This window comes from Pseudorca crassidens, chromosome 8 (assembly GCF_039906515.1).
Source record: "Pseudorca crassidens isolate mPseCra1 chromosome 8, mPseCra1.hap1, whole genome shotgun sequence".
NCBI classification, from domain to species: Eukaryota; Metazoa; Chordata; class Mammalia; order Artiodactyla; family Delphinidae; genus Pseudorca; species Pseudorca crassidens.
In genome coordinates this window covers 16,374,342-16,401,868 of record NC_090303.1, presented here as the reverse complement: position 1 = coordinate 16,401,868, position 27,527 = coordinate 16,374,342, and the positions used below count along the sequence as shown (strand labels likewise).

Below are 27,527 nucleotides of genomic sequence, written 5' to 3'. Positions count from 1 at the left end.
TACCAGGGAAAATAGGCTGAGAACACTGAGAAAAATCTAATAAAATTATTGGTTATTCAAGAAAGTGAGTAAATTCTTTTGACACCTGGACAAAACGTCTAAGTCACTTACAAATGAAAGAAAATTGTTAACAGTTTTCAACAGCAAAATTTTATGTCTTCTGGGGTGAACCAAAAAAGAAAATCTGAGCCAAGATTTTTTTTATATTCAGATAAACTGTTTTCCAAGTATAAACTCTTTTCAATATCTCATGAGTTATTCCTAAGATATCTACTAGAGAATAACCTTCAGACAACTAAAATGACTGGAGATATATCAATTTTAGGACTGGTGGTGAGCATTAGTATATAGTTAATTGTAGCTCTATGAATAAATGATAGCAATAAAGAAAGAAATATAGTACATAATGTACCAATCCTAATGCTGACATCTTCCCCAAGGGTACAGAGTGAATGGAATGAAGGAACAGGGATGGAAGATAGATTGCTTGGAATATATTTTGCTTTATAGAATTGACTTTGAACCATGTAAGCATCTGATATAATAAAAAAATTTAATCTCAAAAATCGGAATTAAAATGAGATCAATGAATGAGATCTAAATGGGAAACTAGTTGCTGGCATAATCACATGGAAACTAATCGAAGTAACTTTGAAAAATAGTTTTTGACTATACATCCCTAATAGTATATGCCTTAAGGACAAAAATTGCTGGAAAAAATTTAAACAGTTTTCAGTGATCATATTGTAGGTGGTAGTGATGGTATTGCAATTCAAAAAATGCTGTGTGTATAAAGTATAATTCTGTGATATTATAATTCTATTATCCAGTGTCCTTCACAAGCAAGATTGGTGGCAAGTGAGAAAGAAAAAACAGATACCAGAAAGGAGAAATTAAGTAAAGACCTTTTAGTCCTGAATTTGAAGTATCAATATAAATCAGTGATGTTTTCTGCTTGAAAAAAATTATTTTCTAATTTTTTCAACTGAAAAGTCCCATAAATACTGAGGCACCCAGTAGCAATGAGTACCTCCAGCACCTAGAATTTAGTATTGAAATCTAATTTCCTTCTGAAAGGATCCAGAGCTCCTTGGAGAAATGGCTAATTCCAGGTCTGGGATAAGAAATATACAGATCATATTGGAAATCTTGTCACATCACATAATAAGGAAGCTATCAAAGATTACTAGATTTGTGTCAAAGATTTGGGAATCAACTTGCAGAGACTGTCAAAGATGAGACAATATGAAGATCAATGAGGGAAAAAACCTTCAAAAGATTGAAATATATCAAATAAGTTTAAATCCATGAGTTCATAATGATACTTAAAAAAAACTGGTCAGCAATTGGAAGACACTAGTGAACCAATTCATTATTTTGAAAACTTACAAACAAAGAACCACTCAGTAATGAAATAGAAGAGTAAGATTTTCTTTATTGTGGCATTTTAGCAAATATATGAAAAATAAATGATAGAATTGGAATATCACTCTCTTGTAACCCAAAATGAATTAATGGATCTAGGCATAGAGTTACTGCTAATACCAAAAAGAGAAAGATAACCAGATATTAGGAGTCTCCTGATAGAGGATCAAAGCACCTCCTAAAAAAAAGTCTTTTCAGAAAATCAAGCCTGACTCTGTCAATCCTCCAGATTCAATTACTAATTTATAAAAAAATTCAGAGGAAAGAGGAACACGTTAAACTATACTATGGGGTTGTAATCAGCAAAATCCTATAGGACAAATAATCAAGTTTCTTTAGCAAATAAATTACAAAGAGGAAAAAAAAGATGGAGGGGGAAACCAATAGGTGAAAAGAAACTTAAAAGGAATATATTAACCAATCATTACATGTGGGCCTTGTTTGGATCCTGATTCAAACTAGAAAAATTTGTGACATTGAAGGGATAATTGGAAATTTGAACTCTGACTGAATATTTGATGATATTCAGGAATTATTAATTTTTAAAAATATAATAATGATATTGTGTTATATAAAAAGAACAAAAGTCCTTTTCATTTAGAGTTACATACTAAAATGTTTGTTCATAAAATAAAATGTTGTCTGGAATTTGCCACAGAATCATTTGGGAAGGTGGATATGGGCAAGGATATTTCGTTGAAGCTGGAAAATGGCACATAGGGAGTTTATTAAATTGTTCCCTATATTTTGGGGGGAAATATTCAAAAATAAAACATTTAAAACAAAAACATGAATTTGGTAGCTTTGCCCGCATGGCATTGTCATGCCCTGAAGGCACTTGAAATATTTGCAATTATCTCTGTTAAGGAGTTATTTCTTTTCCCCTGTGTCTGAGAAAAGCAGCCAGTGCTGCATGTGAGACCAGTGAGGGTTAAAGAGCACAAGCAGCTGATACATCTGGGGAGCATTAACTATATTAAGGACAAGCCAGAATGAAAAGGTAACCGGAAGAAGCAGCTGAGTACTCTCTGGTCAAGCCTTGAGGTCATCTGAATTAAGGGACTGCGGTTTACAGTCTAGCATAGGACATTTATCATTTCAGCACTTTGCTTCAAACCCCGGCACAAGAGTTCCTTTGGTTTGGAGTTGGATCAAAACCAAGTAGAAGACTTTTTCATTCTCAATAAGCAATTTTAAATGTTCTGTATCACAATACCTTTCAGGAAAGAATAGACAGGATTTATAGTATAGTAACAAAATTTATAGTAATAAAAATTGAATCTTGTTTGGATTTTTTTCTATGTTACAAAAATTTCCATTAGCCATATATGTGAATATAATGATAAACTCTTCTTTTGATTGTCATATCAGTTGACTATCTACAGTATTTATTATGTGGTGGCACTGTGAAAAGCATGGTAGAGTTATAGGGGTATTACAATTTCATGGAACGGGAGACTTTGAAATAAAACAAAAATTGTCTAAAATCTTGACTCTGCCATTTCTCAGCTTGTTGAGTTGGGCAGTCTCTCTACTTTGGTTCCCTCATCTGTAAATCAGGATGTTTTGTAGTGAGGTTTAAAGATAATGCATAAAGCACCTAGCCCATAGCTTCAACATGTGGAAGAATTGTCATTTTCACATTTGCTTTATCATCAGTGAATTCTGCCACTTGCCTTTGAGTAAAGGCATCTTTGAGTATTTGACATCTTTCTCCTTTTGTAAACACCACTACTTGGTGCTGTCCTAGGCTACCAGCTCAATCTCTTCTGAAGAAAAACCTGAAACGAGTCAACGCTCACAGATTCATTTTTCTCTTGCGGTAAAACCATTTTTATTAGAAATTAAAGGCTTTTTGGATAACAACATGTCATAAAGACTCAAGTACTGGTTTTAACCTTGTAATATTCTGATAACTGATACTAAGAGAGATGCAAAAGTAAGTGTAGTGGATTAAGTAATTGGAGAAAACACAGCTCTCCCTTAGTCCCAATGGAAACAGAATACTGAATATGCCACGCTTCACAGCCATTCACAGTTTGAGCTGGGACAGGGCCTCTCTTCCTGGTCTCTTGTCTTTTATTGTTAAAAACAGCAGTGAATAGTTGAAATGTATAAACCATTTTGATGCAATTTTAATATGCATAACTTCATGCCATGATTATAATCAGCCATATCTAGATTGTAAATTTCATTCAAACTACATGATAAAATGAGTCCATTTCACTTACAGTAAAAGGTAAAGCCACAAGTGTTTTCCATCAACCCCTGTGTCATTTAATGTAGGATAGAAGTTTCCAAAGCAAGAGATTTGGTAGTTTAAGCAACAGTTAGGAAGGCCATGAAGCCACTGTACAACACTGTGGACCTACTTTCATTCCTACTAGTTATGTCATTGACTAGAGGCTGGGACTCTGGGAAATATTACACTTTTTACTGTACTCAGTATATTTATTATATAATCAATCTAAGTCCATTGCAGAGAGATTAGAAGTAGTAAAGTTAAAAAAAAAAGCCTAAAACCTCTCCAGAGATAATCACCATTATTACAGATTTATATATCTCTATCCAGATTTTGTATAAACATAAGAAAAATTTAATTTTACAAATATTTGGCCAACTAGGTATGTTTCATAACTTATTTTTTTCCATAAGAATTTTGATATTGTTTTGCAAATATTTTCAATGATATTTAGTATAGATCTACATTAAAAACTGTGATAATAGAGCATTCTGTTATATGGAGGACTCATGTACTTAACCAATTTTCTGTTACATATTTGTTTTCGTTATTTTTTTCCCTTACAAATATGTGTCTTGGATAGAGATCTTTATACTAAGGAAATATGATGTGTGAAAATTCCCAGAAGTGTAATCTTAGTATGTTTTAAATTCTCCTTCCTAATCTCCCTGTTTGTGCTCTTTAAAAGGAGTATTTTATTCACTTCCCATGGCAGACTTTTCTATGTTAGCAACACAGCATGTTAATGGAAAAAGGGCACAGAAGGTGGATGACAATAGGTTTTTTGTTTTTTTTTTTGTCCACCATCCCTCTGGAACAGGTTTTCTGTCTAATGAGAAAAAATTTCCTCATATATGTGATCTGGCCACTGGTGACCAAACCAGGGCATTGAGAGGAGATGCATGTGATCTACAACTGTGGCCCCGCAGGTGCTCTGGAACCATCTCTGTGTTTGAGAATGAATCCATTTGACCAGATATTTTAGAAAGCTTTTGAGCAGCCAAAAGTTTAACTCAGATATAGCTTAGTTTCTTACAAAGCCAACGCTATGGTACTCTTTAGCCATTTTTAATTTTATAGGTAAAATTTGGTTTATCAAACATTGCGATGGGTGCTTTGTGCATTATGGTTCTTCTCCATAAGCTTCTAACTTTCAATTTCTACTCTGTCAAAGTCAGCCATTTCCCATGAACAAAACCAGAATAAAATGTCCTGTTTCGAATGCAGAATCAGGTTACATTTCTGGTTTCAATGATTATGCATAAGAAATACATTTTTGGTGACTGAAGCTCTGTAATTTTTAGTGACTAACTGTAAAGAAAATATTTACAAAGAAAAGTTTTAGTCAGTGTCTATGTAGCTTACACACACTGGTATCCCCCCGGGTCCATTCTGTGCACATTCTCATTGTATAATACACTGTTAGCACTACCTACCTCAAGCACCTAATTTAGGAGTATTCTGCACACAAGAGGAGTCAGCTTGTGGCCAAAATTAGAATGAAGCCAACCTTCCCAACAGACCACTCATCTGTGCATCTCAGCACATGGCTTGAATTTGTCTGCATTTGATAGAAGATGAATAGTGCCAACCCTGGCAAGTGAGGAGGTCGCTTAAGATTTGAATCCAGAGAATAGAAACATATTAGGATACAAGAACATAAGGACAAAACCAGAAGTGAAGAAACACACACGAACAAGGTTGATGTCCATGGATGTGCAATCAGGACCTGGTAACAGAACTTCTGCATAGATAAATAGTGTTCTTTATAGAAAAAATGCTTTCCCCAGGTCTGCCCTGTCTTGTTATACCATACCTATGCTCGGGGAAAGTTTGACCAACCACTTGTTGACCATTTGCAAATTATGTTCAAATTGGTTTAAGAATGTCCCATTTGTTAGTTATGCTAAAATTAGTTGCATATCTCCCTCTGAAAATCAATGCTGGGTCATAGCAGGAAAGAGGAAAGCATAACTAAAACAAAACACTAAAGAAAAATTAGGCTCCTTTTCCACCCTGATTTGGCAGTGCACTGGTGAGCAGCTGGGAACATGGTCTGTCTGGCTATGGGAGCCTCTGGGTCTACAGGGGTACAGCTAGTAGGAGTTTCACCAGGAGAAGGAGTTTCAACACAATGAGGACTTTCATCAGGTCATGTCACTTACCTGGGCAGCCGTTGCAACAGAAAGCCACTGCTCACATTGCTGATGACCACAGCCTCACCTCTAGCTTAATAGGTAAGCAGCAACTCATGTCAAAGAAAAGGTAGGAAGAGATTTGGTGTATAATGTGGGTAGGTTTGTACTTGGAGGGGGGGAAGCCATCTCAATGCAGACATTGTCACAGGTCCCTGAGCTGAGGGTCCCAGTAACAAGCACACATTGAATCCATAAGTGAGGGAAATCCCAGCTAGCCATGGGACTGGAACCTGCAGACCCTGTAATTTGTTGGGTTAACATCATCATAGAACTTGCTACTAGCCTAGAGAATGCCAGTTTTGCAACTGGTACACAACACCATGCTGGCCCAAGAAAAGAGGCAGTTAAGGGCTGACAGCGGCAGAAGTGGCAACTAGGTTAAAGCATGGGTGAGAGAATTTGAAATTGACAAGTAATCCAGGCAATGCTCTAAAATATGTAGTGAACTGGAGTACCAAACCCAATCAGGACCTACTGTGTCTTCAATCAGCCCTGGTGCCAATTTTGGATCTGGAAAATCCCCTGGGACCTCTAGGGAGGGAGCCTGATCTGCTGGAATTGCGGGCTCGACTATACTGGAAGTCAGTCCAGGACAGCCCAAATGAAGAGATGGGGTGGAAGTATACCCAAAGGGCTTTAGAAAGACCCAAACCAAGGCTGACACACAGGTTGGGAACAGATCTTACGCTAGCATCAGTGTAGCGGTGGTGAGTGAACACTACTACACAGTAGGAATAGACTCAATACAGCCTGGAGGAAGCCTCTGTTAGGACAAGCCCCAGGGAGCCACAATATCTCTGAGCAGGAGAAGCAAAGTGGAGTCTGGTAATCAATCCTGAATGATGATGGAGATGGAGGAGTTAAAGAAAGAACCACTTTTGACAAGTGAGGGTCATCTGTTGTATGACTTCTTCCCTATTTCAGTGGTCATATCTCAAAGGGAATGGTAGAGCCACCTAGCCAGGCATTTTGAAAATTTTAGGAGGCTTTTTTCCCCTTTTGTCACAGTAATTGGGAAACCCTACAGACATTCAGTAAGAGGGTTCAGGGATACATGGTGTCCTGCAATAGAATACTTGTCCTACATCTGCACAGCTTCCAAACTGTCTCACTGGATATTTACATAGAGGAAAAAATCTACCTAGAGTCTAACTTCTTTTATATATAACACAAAATATTTCTGTACAGTTTTAATATACACTGAATCTTATAGTAATAACTGTAAGTTGAGAGAAGGTCCTATTTGACTTGACTGGAATGATTCCATGAGCTGTTCACCATCTCAGAAAACCATGCCCCTGACAGTAATGCTGCTCATGATATCTGGACCACCTACACAACACACCTGCATTATTAGAGTCTACTATCACATTCATGTAGATTCTATACCTAGTTGCCAACATTTGGATGCTTGATTATGTCTAATTGTACAGTCATATCTGAGTTATTCAGAATTAAAATTAATTAAATTAAAACATATAGTAGAGAAAATAAAGCCAAAAGTTAGTTGTGAGAAAAGATGAATAAAATTGATAAACTCTTAGCAAGACTAATGAAAAATAAAGAGAAAAGGCTCAAATTACCAATATCAGAAATGAAAAAGGAGACATCGCTAGAAATCATGCAGGCATTAAGAAGGTAATAAGATACTATTTCGAACACGACATCAATTACCTTGAAAACTTATTTGTAAAACGGTCAGATTTCTAGAAAATCTCAAATTACCAAAGAGCCACATGAAGGAAAAGAAGTTATGAATAGTTCTACATCTATTAAAGAAATTGAATTTGAAATTCAAACTCTTCCCACAATATTAAATAACTTTCATTTTTCCCAAGGTCTTCCAAAGATTAGAGAAGAGGAAACCCCTGCTGACTTCTGTAACGAGCCAAGCATTTCCTTGACCTCCACAACCCAGCAAGGGCATTTCTTTTTCCACAAAGGAAAATTAAAAAGTAAGCCTTCTCTTCAGACTAGGTAAAAATTCTAAACACAATAACTGCAAATACTTCCAAGCTCTATATAAAAAGGATCATATATTACAACCAAGAAGGACTTATTCTGAGAATATGATGTTGGGTTAACATTTGGTAATCGAACAATGTAATTTAGTAATTAATAGAAAATAAGGAAAGAAATATGGCTATCTCAATAGAGGCAGGAAAAGCATTTGGTAAAATTCAACACTCATTCATAATAATGTCTCATAATACACGAGAAATAGAAAGGTCTTCTTTATCTGATAATAAGCATCTCAAAAGAATACAAATAGTACAAATACAAACAATAGAATCATTTCAAATTTAGAGGTAAAACTTCCAAAGTTTTTATCATAGGATTGGGAATGAGACATGGATGCTTGCTATCACCACTTACCATGTAGGGCAGGCATCACAAACCCAAATACCTACAAGGGTCATAGCAATAGAGAGAGGTGGGCTCTATGGAATTTAAAAAGAATATGCTGCCAAAAGTCATTCAAATTCAACTACAAAACAGGACCAACAAAACCAAGACTAAACAAAACAAAAATCACTGGCCCAGCCAAACAAAATATCTGCAGGCCAGATTTAGCCTGCAGTCTGCAAATTGGTGAACTTGGTTGGGGTTATTTTAGGCCCAGCCTTTAAAGATTCTTTCATATAACCAGCTGATATGATAGGATACTAAACTTCACATCCTAAGTGAAAACAGTAATCAAGTCTATTACGACCTGAAGGAGACCTTGTGTTTTAATAGATGTCAAAGCCTAAGCTAAACTGTGTTATTTGGAAAAGAGAGCTGAAAAGGCAAGTCACCTAATAAAAAGAATAAATAATACTAAAGATATAATATGAAAAGGAAGGCTTAGACTGTGGGCCATCAGGAGTAGTGAAATAACAGCAAAACGACTTGGTTATGAATTATTCTAAGACATCCCCAGGGCACCTCTGCCTGAATTTGTCATATTGTACAAGTGTGAAAGGAAGATGGACAAAAATTGCAGTTTTGAGTTGGCTGTTTTTGTTTGTTAAACCCTTTCCTACACTTCACCACTGGAAGTGCTTTGCATGTAATACGTACTGGTGAAGTCTTTGAATTTAATAGTTTTCTCTTCTGATGTTTTTTATGCCTACAGTGACTAGGAATGGTCCTCTATGGCCCTAGACTGGTGTCATCAGCTTGCTCCTGGGCTCGTCGTTGCAAACACAGGAAGGCAGAAGGAAGGAAGGCCATTTTGCTCGGGAAGAGCCACCTCTTGGGTGGTCCCTTTTGCACATGTATTAAGAACCAGCTTGACCCAGAACCACTTCTCTCATTTCTTCAGGGAGAAGTTCATGGAATCTTTGGTGCAGTGACTTTCTGAATCTAAACTGAACTTGGTTTTTGTGTTTCCTTGGAAAACCTTCCCTCCGCTTTGCAAGGGGATGAGCTTTTTGCCTGCTTCCCAGAATGAGGTGGAGATTGCATGCAGTTGGCCAGAAGCCTAAACCCGATCCCCTCTGGTGCCTTTGGCACTTGGTGTGGGTTTCCCAGGTCAGCCAGTTAGGCGGCTCCAAGAGATCACCCAGAGTCCTCAAAGGAAATCTCGTCCTTGAAGCAAGATGTACATCAGTGCAGCCTGACAGAACCGACCACCCGCCCAGAGGTCAGTCTGGGCTGTCACCCACATGCCCACTGCCAGGTCTGGTGCATGGAGGTAACTGTGTTCAGAAATGCCAGCGTTTGGAGGAGTTCTTGACTGTGTTTGTATTTATGATCACAACTCTATGTTTAAGATGATGTGACTTGGATTCTTCCAGTTATTTTCAGGCTTTCTTGCCCTTCAGATAACTAGCTACACTGGCAGCCACCAAGAGCCTAAGCAGGTGACACTGGGGACAATTGGACAATTCTCCAATTAAAAGCTGTTTCCTACAAACTCCAACTTACCTTTGCACTCCATCCTTATAAACCACCTCCAGTTGTCTCCAATTCACTAAGCTGCCTTTTGCTTCTTCCTGAACAAGAGGGATAACAGAAGAAAAAAAAATGTTTTTCTTTTATTATAAGTTGTTCTAAGAACAGTGCCTGGCAGCACCACTTTGGTTAGAGTTTCTGACACATAAGCTAGTTTTCAGGAGTTTATCACATTCACTACTTTATTTGTTAAGTTGTAGAAACCTTAACTGGGGGTCAGAGTTCATACACATGCTCCGTTTACGGAAACATGACTCAAACTGCAGCTGGCCTGTTGCTGTTTGCTATGAATAGTGTCATTTGTATCAGACCACACTTATTGGAATCTGTCTTCAAATACAGCTTTGGTTAAAATGAAATACTGAACTTTTGTTGAAAAAAATTTAATTTCTTACATGGGGCCAAATCTCAGATTAGAGACAGAAAATATAGCTCTGAATCTGGGTAAATTAGATTCATTATGACGAATCTTGTGGACAGAGACCCTAATTTACTTGTTAATTAATATACCTGTGCCTAAATAGAGCGCAACTGGCAGGCACATAATACATGGCTGCTGAATGACTTAGTTGTAGGAAGTTTATTTTGGGAATTAAGATATCTCATTAAGAATACTTTGGAGGATAGAAGTGGCTCAAACTGTGAGCCAAAAAACTATAAACCACATCTTTAAAATACACATATATTAAATACTTTATTAAAAGGAAAAACGACGACTTGAAAAATACCACTGGTTATTCTTTTTAACATCTTTATTGGAATATAATTGCTTTAAATGTTGTGTTAGTTGCTGCTTTATAACAAAGTGAATCAGTTATACATATACATATATCCCCATATCCCCTCCCTATCCCACCCCTCTAGATGGACACAAAGCACCGAGCTGATCTCCCTGTGCTATGCGGCTGCTTCCCACTAGCTATCTATTTTACACTTGGTAGTGTCTATATGTCCATGCCACCCTTTCACTTCGTCCCAGTTTACCCTTCCCCCTCCCCATGTCCTCAAGTCCATTGTCTACGTCTGCGTCTTTATTCCTGTCCTGCCCCTAGGTTCTTCAGAACCTTTTTTTTTTTTTTAATTCCATATATGTGTGTTAGCATATGGTATTTGTTTTTCTCTTTCTGACTTACTTCACTCTGTATGACAGACTCTAGGCCCATCCACCTCACTACAAATAACTCAATTTCATTTCTTTTTATGGCTGAGTAATATTTGCATATATGTACCACATCTTCTTTATCCATTCATCTGTCATGGACATTTAGGTTGCTTCCATGCCCTGGCTGTTGTAAATAGAGCTGCAACGAACATTGTGGTACATGACTCTTTTTGAATTATGGTTTTCTCAGGGTATATGTTCAGTAGTGGGATTGCTGGGTCGTATGGTAGTTCTATTTTTAGTTTTTTCAGGAACCTCCATACTGTTCTCCATAGTGGCTGTACCAACTTACATTCCCACCAACAGTGCAAGAGGGTTCCCTTTTCTCCACACCCTCTCCAGCATTTATTGTTTGTAGACTTTTTTATGATGGCCATTCTGACTGGTGTGAGGTGATACCTCATTGTAGATTTGATTTGCATTTCTCAGATGATTAGTGATGTTGAGCATCCTTTCATTTGTTGGCAATCTGTATATCTTCTTTGGAGAAATGTCTATTTAGGTCTTCTGCTCATTTTTGGATTAGGTTGTTTGTTTTCTTGATATTGAGCTGCTTGTAAATTTTGGAGATTAATCCTTTGTCGGTTGCTTCATTTGCAAATAGTTTCTCCCATTCTGAGGGAGAAACGTTTATGGTTTCCTCTGCTGTGCAAAAGCTTTTAAGATTTATTAGGTCCCATTTGTTTATTTTTGTTTTTATTTCCATTTCTCTAGGAGGTGGGTCAAAAAGGATCTTGCTGTGCTCTGTGTCATAGAGTGTTCTGCCTATGTTTTCCTCTAAGAGTTTTATAGTGTCTGGGCCTTACATTTAGGTTATGAATCCATTTTGAGTTTATTTTTGTGTATGGTGTTAGGGAGAGTTCTAATTTCATTCCTTTACATGTAGCTGTCCAGTTTTCCCAGCACCACTTATTGAAGAGGCTGTCTTTTCTCCTTTGTATATTCTTGCCTCCTTTATCAAAGATAAGGTGACCATATGCGTGTGGGTTTATTTCTGGGCTTTCTATCCTGTTCCATTGATGTATATTTCTGTTTTTGTGCCAGTACCATACTGTCTTGGTTACTGTAGCTTTGTAATATAGTCTGAAGTCAGGGAGCCTGATTCCTCCAGCTCTGTTTTTCTTTCTCAAGATAGCTTTGGCTATTTGGGGTCTTTTGTGTTTCCATACAAATTGTGAAATTTTTTATTCTAGTTCTGTGAAAAATGCCATTGGTAGTTTGACAGGGATTGCATTGAATCTGTAGATTGCTTTGGGTAGTATAGTCATTTTCACAATGTTGATTCTTCCAATCCAAGAACATGGTATATCTCTCCATCTGTTTGTATCATCTTTAATTTCTTTCATCAGTGTCTTATAGTTTTCTGCATACAGGCCTTTTGTCTCCTTAGGTAAGTTTATTCCTAGGTATTTTATTCTTTTTGTTGCCATGGACCACTGGTTTTCAATCACTAAAATTTCCATGGGAAAAAAACATAGTATACCACAGGTTCCAGTGGTCTCTGCCCATCTGGAAGTGTAAACACCTAAAAAGGAGGCAGACTTCACTAGTGAAGACAACCCGACTGTCTTCTAAGAGCCAGGCAGGCGTATTGGCAAGACCAGTGATGTTAGAGGCATGGCAAATACTTTCTAAGCAATAGATGCTTATCAAAGCTCCATTTAGTGAATAATTATTTTGCAGTGGAAAAAATGTTCATTAGCACAGCACCACTTCGGGGAAACTCCCTTCCACATTTTTGTGTATATGATCCAGGTTGGACTGGCTCCAACCCCAATCATACAGGTCTGGACTAGAGACAATCTAAAGACTTTTAATAATGCCATCAGAAAAGGGATGCATTTGTTTTGGTGAAGTTGTGAAGGTGATAAGAATGAGGAATTGAGTTATTTCTGTCCATCTTTACCACTAAGTGGGAAGAGTCTTTCAGAGAATGAAGATTATGCAAAGAAACTTAGAGATGAGAGATGAATACAGAGAGTTTTCTGGTCATATTGTGAAAGCATCTGGATCCAGCTATACCTGAAGCTGATATCTGTACTTTCTGTTTAGTGGAAAACTTTTTTATGTCCATTTTTTCCCCAGCATATTTCTCTCCATTGCTTTTCCTCAGTTCTCATCCAACAAGGTAATATTTTCCCTAAAAAATTCATATCCAAAATAATTTTTTATAATTTACTAATAAATGATCTATGTCTCTATTAGGTATCCTTAATGCTGTACTTTAAAAGTATCTTTCCAAGTATAAAACTATTTGAGACCTTATCATTTCAACATAATTTTTAAGAAAAATCTCTGAGAGCTCAGAATATTGTATACAGTAGTTCAGTGAGAGTCTGGTCTAGGTCTTTTCAGAAGGCAGAAGAGCTATCTGTAAGAATAAAAAAGATTAACCAGCCTGTAAAAGCAGAGTTTTTCTGAATCAAAAGCAGTAACACAGGCACTAAAAATCTTGCTTGACTTGTAATCAGCCTTTGTATTTTATCCCCTCCCACACAGACAGTTGGGTCAGGGAAACTCCATTCTCTCATATTCCTACATCCACACTTCTGGCATTTATTTAATTTCTCATTGAAAAGTCACCACTGCCAGTCTGGCAGGCACTTGGGAGACGTTCAGACTTTCCTTCTTCCAATGTTACCATGCCAGGTTCCCAGAGGTGGGACTTCCACTTGTGACACTTGGACCACAGCCTGTCCTCCCTTTGCTATTTCAACTTCCTTTTAAGACTTTAATCATCTTGTAACTTGGCTGGTTTATACTACCAGCACTTGGCTACCGGGATTGGGAGCTACTGGGAATCTATCTACTGCTCGTATCACATTATCTCTCTTTATCCCCAAAGCCCCACCATTTGAAATTAGGGGTTTAGTAGACAAATTCAAGTGATATGACTTGCCCATAAAAATTTTCTCCAAAGACCCAATAGCATTTTGTCATTGGGCTGTTGTGTCTAAACATGGCGTACTGTGGTACCCCTCTCTGCTTGAGAATATTGGCATTTGTCCCCAATCCTAGTCAGACTGGTCTTCATACCAAAAACATGTGAAACAAGTGTCAGATGAGCTACAGAATTAAGTTTCTAGACAAAGGCACTAAAACTTAATGGAAGCAGGGTGGCCACACCACACAGAAGTAAGTGTGGCATATCACAACACATCTTCCCCTGGCCCCCAGACCCTCTAATCAAGAATCTGCCCATGCAATGTGGAGTCCAGCCAGATCTGAGAGCTGTATTTTGCAGTGGCAACTGTTCCCATATGGAGCAGATGATTTCTGATTTCTTTGGTCTATTTCAGATTTACATTGATCTATTTGCCTATTCATGCCCAGCACTACACTGTCTTAATTACTGTGGCTTTATAATAAGAACTGGCATCTGAGAATAAGTCTTCTCAGCTCATATTTCTTCTTTAAGAAAGTCTTGGCTACCTTAAGTCCTTTGTGTTTCTTTATAAACTTTATACTCAGCTTGTCAAATTTTTAAAAATCCATAAGAGTTTAGAGTGCAGGGTTTCATTGACAATTGGTATAAGACTGAGTTTTCCAATCCATTCATATTATATAACACGATTTAGATTTTCTTTAATTTCTCTTCGTGTTTGCAGTTTTTTGTGTAGAAGTCTAGCAGAAGTTTATTTAGATTTATTCCTAGGTGTATAACACTGTGATGCTATTATAAGAGCATACACTAAATTTCATTTCCTAACACTTTTTAATATATAGAAATGAACTGATTTTTAAATATTGATTTCATGTACAGCAGTCTTGCAAAACATTCTTTAAGTCTCATGATTTAAATGTAAATTATTTAAAAATATTTTATATATAATCATAGTATCTGCAAATAGAAGTTTACTTTTATTTTGTCATTTCTAAACCTTATGGCTTTCATGTGTTTTTTGTTGCCTTGCTGTATTACTATGAACTCGAGCAATTGTTGAATAGGAATGATAACATCCTTGCCTTTTCCCAATTCCAAAGAAAACAATTTCATTATTTCATCATTAAGTATATTTGCTGAAGTTTTGTTGTTTTGTTTGTTGTACATATTCATTATTAGATTATTGAATATCTGTTCTAACCTGGTTTGCTAAGAGTATTTGGGTTTTTTTCGTCATAAATGAATGTCGAATTTTATTATGTACATTTTCTGCGTCTGTTCAGGTTATCATGACTTTGTCCTTCAGTTAATTAATGCAGCATGTTACTAGAGCAATATACCACTCAGAGGTGAGGATTAAAAATTTAAAAGTTCTGTGAAGGGCAGGGGCTCAATTTTGTCAAGGAATATCACATTGTTTATACTAATAGCAGTTATAAATAAATGCAAGTAAATCAGAGAATAAGTTACGAGGTACTTTTCAAAGACAAAAGACTTGAGAGGAAGAGTATCTTAAAATATGTTATGAGAGCCTTAGCATTATTGCAACTCGTTAAGCACTTACCACATGCAGTATCTAACTTATCCTCAAAAAACCCAATCACTTCCACTTAAGAAAGATAAAACTGAAGCTCATTGTGGTTAAATAATTTGGCCAATGTTACACAGCTAATAAGCGCTGATGAGGGCATTCCAAATGGCTCCAAACCCAAATTCTTAAGTCTCTTTTGGAGAAGGCAACATAACATTAGTGGGTGAGGATTTTACAGTGTCAGTTTTGATAAACAATGTTTTAAAGTGATATTCTTATAGATGAAATAAAATCAAGAAAAAAATTCTACTCCGAACCATTTTATAGGGATTATTCTTCATGTGAAGAATTATAAAATCTGCAATTCTTTTATTCTAGATACTCTCACATAACTTTCCCTAATTGAAAGAACTTAATTGTGTGTCTTTGGGTCTGTGGGTTGAGCAAAGTGTTGAATGTTTGCATGTCTTATGGTAAAATTCATTCTTCAGTTCCCTTCATTCCTTCCTATGTGAAAACTCAATGTACTCGTAATAGCCCCTAATATATTGTCTGTCACTTTTGACACTGTTAACTACTCCAATACTTTGATGACGCTCTATGATAACATCACATTCTTCCATTCTCCTTCTGCGCTTCTGTTCTTTTTTGTAGGCTGTTCCATCCATCTTTTTTTTTTTTTTGCGGTATGCAGGCCTCTCACTGTTGCGGCCTCTCCCGTTGCGGAGCACAGGCTCCGGACGCGCAGGCTCAGCGGCCATGGCTCACGGGCCCAGCCGCTCCACGGCATGTGGGATCCTCCCGGACCGGGGCACGAACCCGTGTCCCCTGCATCGGCAGGCGGACTCTCAACCACTGCGCCACCAGAGAAGCCCTATCTCTTAAATGTTGATGTTCATATTCACTTATTGGAAATCTCACATCTTGGGATCATATCTTATATCTTATCTACCTAGTAGCTCATGCCAGAAAATAAAAGTGATAAGTGATTTATACATCATTAATACTTCAATATAATGTCACTATGATTATCAGTTTTTTCTTTTTGCTAATCAGACTTAACTTTTTAAAAATGAAGACTTTATATTTTTAGAGCAGTTTTAGGTTCACAGCAAAATTGAGGGGAAGGTACAGAGGTTTCCATATACTGTTTGCCCCTCCACATAGAGAGCCTCTCCCATTATCAGCATTCCCCACCAAATTGGTCCATTTGTTACAATTGATGTGCCTACACTGACACATTATAATCACCCAAAGTCCACAGTTTACATTATGGTTCACTCTTGGTGTTTTACATTCTACAGATTTGGACAAATGTATAATGACATGTATCCACGATGTAACATACAGAATATTTTCACTGCCCTAAAACTCTCCTGTGCTCTGCCTGTGCATCCTCTCACCCACCAAGCCCTGGCAACCACTGATCTTTTTACTTACTGTCTCCATAGTTTTGCCTTTTCCAGCATGTCATATAGTTGGAATAATACAGTATGTAGCCTTTTCAGATTGGCCTCTTTCACTTAATAATATTCATTTAAGGTTCCTCCATATCTTTTCATAGCTTGATAGTGCATTTCTTTTTAGTGCTGAATAATATTCCATTGTCTGAATGTACCACATTTATTTATTCATTGACCCACAGAAGGATATCTTGATTGTTCTCCAGTTTTGAAAATCATAAACCAAGCTTCCACAAACATCTATGTGCAGGTTTTTGTGTGTACATAAGTTTTCAACTCCTTTGGATAAATACCAAGAAGTGCAATTATTGGAGCCTATGGTAGGAGTATGTTTAGCTTTATAAAAAAGCACCAAACTGTCTTCCACAGTGGCTATACAATTTGGCAGTCCCTCCAGCAATGAATGAGAATTCCTGTTGCTCCACATCCTCATCAGCATGTGGTGATGTCAGTGTTCTGGATATTGCCCATGGTATGCAACTGTGCAGCAGTATCTCATTATTGTTATAATTTGCATTTGCCTGATGACATATGATGTAGAGCATCTTTTCATGTGCTTATTTGCCATCTGTACATATTCTTTGGTGAGGTGTCCATAGATGTCTTTGGCCCATTTTCAAATCAAGTTGTTTTCTTTATTGTTGTTTTAAGAGTTCGTTGTATATTTTGAATAATAGTCCTTCGTCAGATATATCTTTAGCAAATATTTTGTAGTCTGTGGCTGTTCTTCAGCATTATTTTTTATATTCTTCATTATATAGAATTCCAACATTGCAGAAAATATGAAGATAAAAATTACAAACAGAGGGCTTCCCTGGTGGTGCAGTGGTTGAGAGTCCGCCTGCCGATGCAGGGGACACGGGTTCGTGCCCCGGTCCGGGAGGATCCCACATGCCGCGGAGCGGCTGGGCCTGTGAGCCATGGCTGCTGAGTCTGTGCTTCCAGAGCCTGTGATCCGCAACGGGAGAGGCCACAACAGTGAGAGGCCCGTGTACCGCAAAAAAAAAAAAAAAAAAAAAAATTACAAACAGAAAAAAATTTTAAATTCACAAAATATATTACACATATGCACAGGGATAATAAAATATGATTTAAAAACATTAAAACATGGAAATGTGAACAGCAAATGAGGAAGGCGACAGAGAAATAGGATCAGTGAGGAGTGTACAGGGCTTTAAAATTCAGATTAAATAGTTGTTGACTATAATATGGTAAAACTTTACATCAAGATTTTGAACCATGCTCTTCTCCATTCTTTTCTACGTGTTCAAAATATTTCATAATTTAAAGAGGAAAAAATAGAAATCAGAATGCATTCTATTGTTTGATACCTATGATGTTGCTGACCATATTACTTTAGTCTAACCTCTTTTTAGGGTTCAATTTCTTTATTTAGAAGATTCTCTTCCATTCCAAAATTCTAGAAACAGTTTTTTTCATTTATTTATTTATTTACTTACTTACTTATTGGTTGCACCGGTGCAGCATGTGGGACCTTAGTCCCCTGACCAGGGATTGAACCTGCATCCCCTGCCTAGCAAGGCGGATTCTTTACCACTGGACCACCAGAGAAGTCCCCTAGGAATGCTTTTATGATGTTATGTTTCACTCCTTTTCTAGGTACATCTTAATTTACAAATATGAAACTTCAAATGTTTGCTTAAGAAATACCTTCAGATTAGTTTATAAGGGGAATGTAAACACATTGTAACCTTAGTGTTTAATGTATTGAAACAAGTGCCCTCACTTGAATCTGGACTCTGCTATTAGCTGAGTAAATGAACTCAGTAAATGGTCAGCAGCTTGTATAAACATCACTGGTCTAAATACAGGATGTGTTATACCATGCCCAGATTGGGTCAACATCAAAAGGAGGTATGTGCTAATGAATTTTTCCCACTTCTTTTGGAAAAGCATATATCCATTGAGCTCACAGATCAGGGTTTCCCATATGCAGTGCATTTAATGCTAAGTTAAAATTAAAAAAAATTTTTCCAAAATGATTTGACAAATCACAACCACCACATTTCTAAACAGTCCTTGGGGTGGACCAAAAAGAAAACAAGGGCTTTCAGGCTTTTCCTGACTGAGGCCTGCAGCTGTACCCCAGAGCAGTTAGAGCAATGATCTGGGCAGAACTTTCCTCCCTGACATGAACCAAACCATAATCATCTACAGCAATCGAGTCCTTTAAAAATATTCTCCAAAAGTGAAAGTTTACAAAATAAAGCTGGGACTTCAAATATTTGCATAGGCCCTAGATGTGAAGAATTAAAGAACTTCTGACCCTGCTCAGTTTCTCAGTGGATAGGCCAGTGTCAGGGCCTCCAAGTTCTGCTAGTTGTAACTTGCTTTCCACATGGACATGAAGAAGGAACTGGTAAGACTCTTAACTGCCTACATGAAGGAAGTCATTGAGGACACTTAGGCTGATAAAAGAGAGAATGAGGAGTAAGAGAGAGGCCATGGCTTGAAAGCTGGAAGGATTCCTTTTACTCTGCTCCCTACATTCACACTCACTCCATCCAACATGGATCTGAGATGACTAACGTGTGGACTTCTAATTCTGTTCGCTCATCGTCTAAGTAGGAACAAGCCCTTTTGAAGTCTCCTTGTTTACTCTTTCATCTCATTCTCACTTCTTTTTTTTTAATTGAAGTATAGTTGATACAATGTTGTGTTAATTTCTGCTGTACAGTAAAGTGACTCAGTTATACACATACAGACATTCTTTTTTTATATTCTCTTCCATTATGGTTTATCACAGGATATTGAATATAGTTCCCTGTGCTGTACAGTAGGACCTTGTTGTTTATCCATTCTATATAAAATAGTTTACATGTGCTAATCCCAAACTCCCAGTCCTTCCCTCCCCTACCCCTTCCCCCTTGGCAACCACAAGTCTGTTCTCTATGTCTGTGTCTGTTTCTGTTTTGTAGATAGGTTCATTTGTGCCATATTTTAGATTCCACATATAAGCGATATCATATGGTATTTGTCTTTCTCTTTCTGACTTACTTCACTTAGTATAATTTCTAGTTGCATCCATGTTGCTGTAAATGGCATTATTTCGTTCTTTTTTATGGCTGAGTAGCATTCCACTGTATACATGTACCACATCTCCTTTATCCATTCAACTGTTGATGGACATTTAGGTTGTTTCCATGTTTTGTCTATTGTGAATAGTGCTGTCATTCTCTACTTCTTAAATTCTCTAAATCGTCAAATGTTGACTCTATCAAAAATTTGGAGTGCCATGGCAGTTTGGGGATCTGTTGTAGGAGAATCTGTCTTACTTCTTTTGAATTGGGGTTGGAACTAAAGAAGGGCAAAGACACAGGATAATTAAGATAGAGGTTGAAACACATGGGTATGTTATATTTGTTTGTTGAATTTGTTATAAATTCAAAAACTTGAATTTTAAACATATGTAACTTCCTTGAACCCTAAATGGTTGTCTGCCCCAGGAGCTATTTTCTAGGGAGGCCATGCCTGAACTTCTGATGGGAGGTCGTTTTTATCAGGTTCCTGCTTGAAGGTCTGTTGATCTCAGTATATGTGTGCAAAGTGAGCTGTGTGAAAAAGACCAAAAGCAGCACATGTTCTGATATATCTGGAGGTAGGCTTTGTGGGTGGTGGGGGGAGGGGGGAATGTGGGCATAGAGTTGGAGAACAGAAATGAAGATCAAGCACAAGGTCAGGGGCTTCCCTGGTGGGGCAGTGGTTAAGAATCTGCCTGCCAATGCAGAGAACATGGGTTCGAGCCCTGGTCCAGGAAGATCTCACATGCCGCAGAGCAACTAAGCTAGTGCACCACAACTACTGAGCCTGTGCTCTAGATCACACGAGCCACAACTTCTGAGCCTGTGCACCACAAATACTGAGCCTGTGCTCTAGAGCCCGTGAGCCACAACTACTGAAGCCCGTGTGCCTAGAGCCCATGCTCTGCAACAAGAGAAGCCACCGCAATGAGAAGCCCGTGCACAGCAACAAAGACCCAACACAGCCAAAAATAAATAAATAAAATAAAATTTTAAAAAAGCACAAGTGTCAGTCAGCTGGCCTGAAAAATGGCAAAGAAATCAAGGTTTTGTTTTGTTTTTTTTCCCAAAGAACACTGTCAACATGAACTTTGAGAGTAAAAAGAACTAAGTCCTGAAGGAATCAAGAATAAAGTTTGTGACATTAGTCAGAGCTTAGAAGGGGAAAAGATGAAAAACAAGACCACTATCACCCCATGAGGGAAGATGGGCTGGAATAGTGGGGAAGCATGACCTGGGAGGAGGACAGTGCAGCTCTGCTCAGGGGATGCACCTGAAGGGGACCAGATACTTACGAGTTGGGAGCTGGCCTGGCCTCTGCCAAACAGATCACTGTTTATCTTGAGCCGAGGCAATAACTGCAGAGTCCACTGCATTTGGGACAGCTCCACACACCTCTCTAGAGGAGTACCTTGGTTGTTCTTCTGGTTATCATACAGGGAAAGCTCCCATCTGGAGATGTCCGCCTATCTCCTGTTGATCATTTGGCAGAAAGAACGCCTGTGCCCCAAGACTGCACAGTCCTATCTGAACTGTCCTCAACAGAACTTCCCTATTTCCAATGGCCCAAGATAGCCGTAAGGCTTTTTTAAAAAGAGGTTGGATCCTTGACATCAAGAATGTATGAGGTTGGAAGGCGAACACCTCTGTGACTGTACCTGGGTGGTACTAAAGAGAACAAGCTCCAGGTGTCCACTTGAGCCAAGAGACAGATGCAGCTCTACCCTCCATCTACAAGGGTCTTTTATCCTGCCTCCAGACACCCACCACCTCACCATGCTGCTTGACTCAACCTCATGGTTCTTTGGGTTTCTCTACATGGATTGTCTTTGCTATAAGCAGTTAATTGCATTTAGGTAAAACAAGCCAACCAACCAACCTGAGCATTTCTCTCTCCCTTGAGAATACTAGCATGTCTTTAATTCTTTCTTGGGAGTCTATAACTTTCTTTCCCAAAGTAAATAGCATGAAAAAAAATTTTCTGTCAAACCCAGTTAATTGGTATCTTTAGGAAGTCCCACAGGATAACTGTGAATGTAGCCTGATTCTATTTTTTAAAAAGATGATTCTATTTCCTAAAATATTACCTGGAAATAGTTCTATAATTCTTCCACTGCCACCTTTTGCCTCTGCTGGTTCCTTCTTTTTCCTTCCTTCCTCCCTCCCTCTCTCCCTCCCTTCCTTTCTTTCTTTCTTGTCTCTGCTTTCAGGTATTCATTCCTAGTCAGCTCCTAGCAATTTCCGTACTGACAGATCGTCTCCGACTCTGGTTTGCCTTATTCTTGCCCTGCCTTTCCAACTGGTCCTAGTGTGTGTTCTCTATCCCAGCAACGACTCCTGGCAGACTCCTGTTTTTGAGTTGCTGGTGTTTTGTGGCCAGTACATCGGTATAATTTTAGCAAAGGCAGAAATGGGAAAAGTTGTGCAATTCTTTTATTCTTCCTAATCTCTCCCCCGGGAGAAATAAATCTGGGGAAAAGGATAGGGAGGTGCAATGGAAAAGGTCAGCGCAGATTGCTGTGCTTCTGAGAAGAGTGAGGACAGCACTCTTCAGACAGCCGGATTGGGCTGGAGAAGTTGGCCCCTGAGTGAACCATGAGGAGCCGAGAGCCTGTGACCCCTTCCTAGGCCACTGCCCTCAAGCTGCTACTTGTACTGACTGATAGAGTCAAAGGGATCCATGGCCCTAGTCAATCATATTCTACCACAGGACACTGCATCAGCCCAGACCTAGAAAGCCAGAACAGATTAATAGCTTCCTTACATTTCTTTGGGTGGTAATACATAGCTATTCTTGGCTGGTGGATTAATTCTGATTTCAAATAAGTTAGTATAAACTTTCTAGCTCATATACAAATTGGCCACTCTTCCTTTGTACCTATACTGCCATCAGAATAACACCAGAATACATTGTTATTCTCATCTCTGTTATTATTTTTGTCGGTAAGATACAGTGTCTAATAATAGCCAAAAATATAGCACTTATTATGGGCCAGGAGCTGTTCTACGTGCTTTATATATATTAAGTCATTTAATGCTCATAATAACCCTATGAGGAAGGTACTTTTATCATTCTCATTTTACAGAGGAGAAAACTGAGCAGAGAGGTTAAATAACCTCCCAATCTCTTGCCAATAATCCATGGTGGAGCGGTGATTCAAACTGAAATAATCTAACTCTGAAGTCTAGATTTCCAATCATTAAATTATTAAGTTGTCTTTATACAGTCATCAATACCTAGCACACCATTAAACAAATGAGTGCTTAATAAAAAAAATCCAAGTTCATTATTTCAATTGGGGATATTAAATCAAGTGCTTTAACATGATAAATATTTTATTTGATACATTTTCCACCCGCATTAGGAAACTAAGAGAGTTTAAGAGCCCTGACTTATTGGGTGGGGTCAGGATTCTAAGTCATCTGACTCTGAATCCAGGGCTCTGCCTACCCTGCCAAGTGATCTTTCTACTCGGCTCATGGAACTACAGGATCTCTTGGTCCTCTTGTGGCTGCAAGGGCTGTTCTCTGAGGCTCTCACACCAGTGGATCTGCAAGGGACCTCACTGGACCATTTTTGCACAACCAGGGATAAGTGTGGAGGGAGACCTGTGGTACCCATGGAACCGAGATGTCTGCTGCCCCTCAGATGGCCCTGCCTAAACCTCGTCCAATAGCTTGATTCTCAAATCAAAGTGGGAAAGTCTGGGTTCTGTTCCTGCCTCACCAATAATCCTGTGCTATTGAATCACTTCCCTTCTGTGTTAAGAAAAGGGAGAGAAAAATCAGGGCTGGCTCTTCAGTCTCCAATCCCGTTTTCCAAGAATGGGGAACTGAACTACCCGGATTCCTCAGGAAGGCTTGAGCACAGAAGGTGAGATGCTCTTTCTCCTCTTGGGATCCTCCTGAACACCACTGAGGTAGTTGTCTATTTAGAATACTCCTTTTGCCTTTTGGCTTTAATGACACATCTCACCAGGCCTAGAATTAAGATATAACTTTAAAAAATGTTTTAAATACAACGACTGTTGAATGTCGTCAACAGACACAGCAGAGAGAGTTTTGGTTTATGAATAAAGCCACAAGGGTTCTAAGCTACCACTTTTCGTGAGTTTTGCGAAGTAATGTCACTTAACTATTCCAGTGAAACAAAAATTTACCCAGTATATTTCATGTGACTTCAAAGATGATATGAGGTGATGCATTTAGTTAGTTATCCTTTCACATAAACTCAGGTTTATATATATTTGAGTGCCTCTCTCGGCACTCTTTATTCTCAATCGCCTTTAGTAAAACGTTCCACTTTTTTCTTTACCCTGTTCTCCTTAGGAAACAATAAAAGGTTAATTCACAATCTTTGTAAAGTAGAGAAAAAATAACTTTGGGGAATTTTACGAGGTGGCTTTCTAATCCAGGGACAGGACTCCAGTCTGAGTCTTTGTTTAGAGAGGAGCTTTTTGCAGGCCGTTTCTCCACAGATGGCACTTTGGTCACTTTACAGTAACCAAACCTCTCCGTAACCGAGCTCTGTGGGGAGACGATCATGCACCGGCTCTTCCAGCCAGCAGTTACATTTCTGCGCTTCCCTTTGATTTCCGGGAAGGAGACTCATGTTATAGCTCAGTGTTTTCTTTTCAATCTCAGCTCCTTACAGCCCCATCATGTGCAGTCTAATAATAAAAAGCGGTAAATTTTTAGTTCCTGAATGTTGATTATATAAGAGCCAGAAACTATGTAAGCATAAAACATTAATCACCTAGATTCTACCACAGATGGGATACACTGTTACAGTGTTGGTGATTATCTCCTTAGATAGCTTTCTATGTAGACAGTATTTAGGGTTTATATTTAGTATTTATATATGTGTGTGTATATAAAGCATTTACATATATATAAAGTGTTTATGCATATATATTAAAAGAGGTTTTTTATATATATATATATAAAACCAATAATATGAATCTCAGAGATCCAAACTGTAATCTCAGTGACATATATATATATATATATATATATATTTGACTGTATGTTTTTTAAAAATATGAAACCATATGAACTATCTTGTTTTGCGGTCTTTTTTTTTTCATTTAAGAGCACGTTACATGTTTCCTAGCCCAGGTGATCATAAACATGAGAAGAGATAAACTGTGGTACATTTATACAATGGAATAGTATTCAGCAATAAAAAGGAGTGAACCATGTATACACAAAAAAATATAGATGAATCTCAAAAAATAATACTGAGTGAAAGAAGCTTTAACCAAAAAAGTACTTATTGTTATGAGTTCATTCATAAGAAGTTTTTAGATCAGGCAAAGCTCATCTGTGGTGAAAAAAAATCAGAAAAGTGGTTGCCTTGACAAAACTTGAGGCAGGAAATGAAGAAGGGGCAAGATGGAGTGGCTGTAATGTTCTATTTCTTTTTTTTTTTTTTTTTTGGCTGCGCCTTGCAGTATGTGGGATCTTGGTTCCCCAACCAGGGATCGAACCCGTGCCCCCTGTAGTGGAAGCATGCAGTGTTAACCAATGGACCGCTGGGGAAGTCCTTGTAACATTCTATTTCTTGATAGGGGTTTGGGTTACACAGGTGCATGCATGTGTCAAAACTCATCTAATGGTCCACTTAGGATTATGTACATTTCATTGTACGTAAATTTACCTAAGACAAGAACAAGAAATAGAGAACTCTAGTTAATAATACGCATGCTAAAGTATTTAGGGGGAACTGAACTAATGTCTGCATCTTACTTTGAAATGCATTAAAAAAAAGACAGTTGGAAACAGGGATGGATAGATGGATAGATGAGTTACAAAGCAAGCATAGTAAAATGTTAATTATAGCATCCAGGTAGTAGTTATATGTGTGTTCTCTGTACAGTTTGTTCAACTTTTCTGTATGTTTGAAAATTTTTCATATTAAAATGTTAGCAAGAAAAAAAGACCATATAACATGTTCCCATGTCAAATATGCTTCCACAACATTTAAAGGACTGATTAAATCAACATCTGTAGAATGGAATACAATTCAGTCACCGTTGAACATTTAGGCTATTTAAAACTTTGCAAAATAAGCTATATTACAACAATTATACTTAGATATTTAAACCCTTGTCTTATTATATCCTTAGGACAAATTCCTATGAGCATAGTTGCTAAGTCAATAAAGAATTAAGGATTTGGCTTCCTATTTTCATCCAGAAGACTTGGGACACTTTTCTCTTATTAAATAGAAGACTTCATATTTCCTTTTAAGATTTCCATAAAGGTTGAGTTTTGTTCTTTTTTCATCTTTGCTTATCAGTTTGATATCCTGAATGGACTCTTCTTGTAATTTATTTTTGGCTTTCTCCCTCAGCATTTCAGAATCAAGGAAAAAAGGACTTAAAAGAGAAGAGAGATTATTCAACACCCAATGATGAACTAGCAATCTGAATTTCAGAGATCCAAAAGGTAATCTGCCTCAAACCTATTTTCAAGATTTGAAATGGAATTAGTGTTTAATCAGAGATTGTCTGACTGAAAGTGAAAATAGGTTTCTAGGTTTTCTATCTAGTCTTTTCTCTCTGTGAACACCCAAAGAATGTGCACTGAATATAAGAATACAGGAGGCATTTACCCTTCATATCATGATATCACTGTGCTTTGGAAAATCATAAATTGGAGTTCTATGTGCTAGCGCCTTTGGGTGATCAGCAAGCTGTATAAAAACCCAACGAAAGCCAAGGTTGGATCACTTCTATTTAAATGATGATTAAAAGCCCATGCAATCTGTGCAGCAATTCAGTGTGTCAGAAGAGGCAGCACACAAACAAAACACTTGGCTACTGGTCCCGCTCATTGTGGTGTGGATTACAGTCCCGTTTTATCCCTTTCTCTTGGCTCTTTCAGCAACAGATGAAACCGCTGAAGCCACTCAGCAGACAAACACGCCAGCGCACGGGCCAGAGGACAATTTCCCTTTCCCAGCAGCAGCTCAGGGCCCTTCCTTGGACTTTCCAGACGACTTTTATAGCAGCGGCTGACTTCTTGAATAGTTTTTATTTTGATAGCCTAGAGCAAAATAACAAGGCAACATTGCCTAGTGAAAAGACTGGGATTCAAACTCTAGATCTATGTCTCTTTTGGTTTTGACTTGAATACAAGAGACTTCAAAAAGGCAACAACAGTGAATATGTATGTGTATTCACTCCTCATGGAGGTTTAACCAGTTTCTGAGCAACAGGTGCATTTTACAACTTCCAAAAATGATATTGTGTTGAACAAGTTCTCTACTGTATTCCAATATCAGCTTTCAAATGGGTTGGCCCATTTCAGGCATTTGAAAATGGATTCTCTGTAGAAGTTGATACTGTTGATGACCTGTTGGAATTTCATTTCCTCTCTGATTTTCTTGATATTGCACCTTCTAGGTTCCCACCTACCTCCCTGAAAGTCTTTTCTCTCTTGACTGGCTCATTTCATTTATCTCAGACCCTATAAATAGTTGTCACTCAAACTTCAGTCTTTAGCTGTATATTCTATCTCTACTTTTTCCTATAACGTTAGGAGAAAAAGTCAGTTCCAAAATTTGGATGGGTTCCAAAAAGTGGAATCAAAATTTAAAATTCTGGTAATATGTATCTAAATTGGTATAACAGTCTGG

At 37.9% G+C, this 27,527-nt stretch overlaps 1 long non-coding RNA gene across 7 annotated transcripts in view; it reads right to left on the bottom strand.

Annotated features, from left to right (window-relative positions):
• Nucleotides 1-27,527, bottom strand: part of LOC137228863 (uncharacterized) — a 211,862-nt gene that overhangs the window by 119,464 nt on the left and 64,871 nt on the right. For all 7 annotated transcript variants that reach the window (XR_010945386.1, XR_010945387.1, XR_010945390.1 and 4 more), the window contains one exon: nt 9,778-9,845. This is a non-coding gene — a long non-coding RNA (uncharacterized lncRNA). The remainder of the gene's footprint in view (nt 1-9,777; nt 9,846-27,527) is intronic.